The sequence below is a fragment of the Eptesicus fuscus genome, chromosome 8 (genome assembly GCF_027574615.1).
Source record: "Eptesicus fuscus isolate TK198812 chromosome 8, DD_ASM_mEF_20220401, whole genome shotgun sequence".
Taxonomy (NCBI): Eukaryota; Metazoa; Chordata; class Mammalia; order Chiroptera; family Vespertilionidae; genus Eptesicus; species Eptesicus fuscus.
Genome location: NC_072480.1, coordinates 91,534,107 through 91,537,198, shown reverse-complemented (window position 1 = coordinate 91,537,198; position 3,092 = coordinate 91,534,107). Strand labels below are relative to the sequence as shown.

Below are 3,092 nucleotides of genomic sequence, written 5' to 3'. Positions count from 1 at the left end.
TTGAAATAATGGGATATAGGTTTTTGAAAAATCAGCCTTTAAATCACACAGAAACACTGAGTATCAGTCTTATAGCTATTCATTAATGAAAATAAGTAATTAATTCTAATATAGTAATTTGTTTATTTGCAAATGCCCATATACAACTGACTGTAATAAACCGAGGTACTCTGAAAGCTCAATAAATATTAAACTAGAAACTTCTAAGAATGTCAGGTATGTATTTACATATGAATAAATGCTTTAAACATACTAAATTGGTATAAAGATAGCATTATACTTCAACAATATAGTTGATAATTTTATATGGTATTACTATCATAGATCCATAATCAAAGAGGTTAGGAATCCCAAGCTATAAATATATTCCAATCCATTCAAATTATGGAAGTATATAATAATTTTAAAAACAATTTGACAAATAGTGATTATTAACAGTTAAATGTTTAAAAAAATGGCTAAACTAATGACCAAACATTCTCTATATAGGTGTTTATAGATCAACCCAAATGTTTATGGAGCAACCCAAGTGTTAAGTACAAATGGTATAGCAAATAAATTGGCATTGCTGCTGGTTGCCATTTAATTTCTTTATAATATGGCTGCATGGTGTTGCATTTGTGAAGATAGCTCCTACAACAATGTGGGTACCCCAGAGACTATGATGAATCACTTTACCGCAGCCAAGATCATCAAAAAAGAATCCTAAATGTTGATAGCATTCATCTGTTTCAAGAGTGTTGTTTGTATACAGAATGGGGCAAAAGTAGGTTTACAGTTATGAGTACACAAAACACAGACTTTATTCTTGTGTTATTAATTATTATATTATTTTCCATGGGAACAAATATAAACCTACTTTTGTCCCACCGTGTCTGATGCAAAAAATACAAAACCAATGATGGGTCAATAAAGTCAGCCAAATAGCCTTTGGCTCAAGAGTGTAGCATATTTCCCTAGGACCACTGATGAACATTTCTAAGAGCATTTCTCTTTCATTATCTACCTCCTCGCTCCAAATAGTCATATCATTCTTAGTTTTCTGTGTTACATCAGAATCATTCGTTTGTTGGAGGCCACTTCTGGAAACAGTGACTGAAAACCTCTTAGCAGCAATTCTGGACATGTTTGGATTGTGCACTCTACTTTGGCACTTTCTAAGTATGTTTATGCACTGTTAATTTCTTATTCAATAGATGCATGGTTACCCTGAAATTCATTCACATATTGTGACATTGCAAACTCATGTTTTCCACTTGATAAAGGTCCTGCTAAACATCAGGTAATGTTATATAAACCTGGCTATTCTTCTGTGACATGGTCCCAATGAGGTGACAGTCAAAACCTATGTTCTCAGACCATATTGTTCAAGAGCATACATAGGGAGGTGCAGTGGTCACATGAGACTCGTTGGAAACTGAAGATCCTGCAGTTAAAAAGGCTTTAGATTGACAACAATTTTAACTAAAGACCAAAATCCTGGAAGATAAGAAACTACTCTGGCTCTGTTACAGAACACATTGCCCATTTCTAGAGACAGCAAATGCAAAATTTCTTTCGATTCCTAAAGTTGTTCTAAGAGCTGTGGCTAGAAGATGGAAGAATTTGGAGGGGTTACCATGGTTGGAAACCATCCACACCAATTACTACCACTGCCTCCAGCTGTCTAGAGTGAATTTTCTTAAAATCCAAATCTGAAAATAGTTTCCTTTATACTCATTTATTATCTATTGCACTCAGCACAAATCTAAACTCATTAACCTAACACACAAAGTACTATCATAGTTACTCTCTAATTTTGATGGCATCACACTTCTCAGTTTTAATGATGTTATCTAATTTAATATTTTAAAGGTCCTCATGACTTCTCAGATTCCTGATTTTCTCTCTGCATCTCAGTCTTTACTGTTGTATCTTTTCTGCCTGTGTCTTCCTAGCACCTTAAAATCGTAAAATATCCCTCATCAGGAGTTTCCTTGCAGAAAAGTACCATCATGTTAAATGATAGGTTAGCAATCCCACCTATGTGCTCTTCAAGTGTTTATCTTTAAAACTGCAATAATTGGATTTAATGGTAACTACCACATTAATGCCTATAAGCTCCAGGTGAAACACTGAATGTTTTCACTGATGTTAGTGGAATTGGGAAGGTCTTGGATTCAAAGTCAGATTATGTAGGTTCATACCCTGAACTCATAACTCTATAATAAGAGTTCCAAGTGCTACATGATCTTTCACAAATTACTTATATTCTTTATGACTCAACATTATCATCTGCTTAATGGAAATAATAATAGAGTTTACTTCTTAAGGTGCTTGGAAAATTTAAATACATTAATATACATTGTTTAAAACTAGAAGTTTTATTATATTCCTAGTATAGAACACACAATAAATATGTAATAAATAATTGTTGAATGAACAATTATTACCATTGTAAAGTATCGTGATTCTGATTTAATACAGTTTTTAAGTGCCAGAGAAGTTATATAGGTGAATATGCCACTTATACTATCCTTCTGGAATAGTCTTATTCTACATTTTTAAAGGACTGTGAAGCAGAAAATAATTTATATAAGGCTAAAAACTAAGTGATAAGAAATCGAACATACATTGTTTTCAATAAAATCAATATATCAATTAAAATACTTTTGGTAGATTTTTGCCAATAAATTATACATTAAGATAGAGCAAGTTCGATTTAGTAATATACACAAATGTCCTTTCTATCCATTGCAGTGAGAATGGTTAAGTAGGTACACCATACCTTTTTTGTTCTATAGATTTATATGTGCTATAGGACAAATATTCATGCAATTAATACTTGGAATTATCATTTTTATCAAATTTGAGAACTTTTCTGCCTTATTCTTCCAAATGTTTTTTTTCTGCCCCCTTTCCTCTCCCCGATTCCTTGACTCTCATTATACATATGCTAGTTTTGTCCCACATATCTGTGAGGTTTTGTTTATTTTCATTCATTTTTTTTTCTTTCAGCACTTGACACAGGATAATTTCAATTTATTTACCTTTAAGTTCACAAATTCTTTCTTCCACCCACACAAATCTGTTGTTGAGTGTTTCTAGTAAAT

The 3,092-nt window shown here is 32.3% G+C and overlaps 1 pseudogene; it reads right to left on the bottom strand.

The window, feature by feature from the left end:
- Positions 1 to 532: 532 nt before the first annotated feature.
- Positions 533 to 1,528, bottom strand: LOC103290358 (methylmalonic aciduria and homocystinuria type D homolog, mitochondrial-like; annotated as a pseudogene).
- Between the last annotated feature and the right edge of the window lie 1,564 nt (positions 1,529 to 3,092).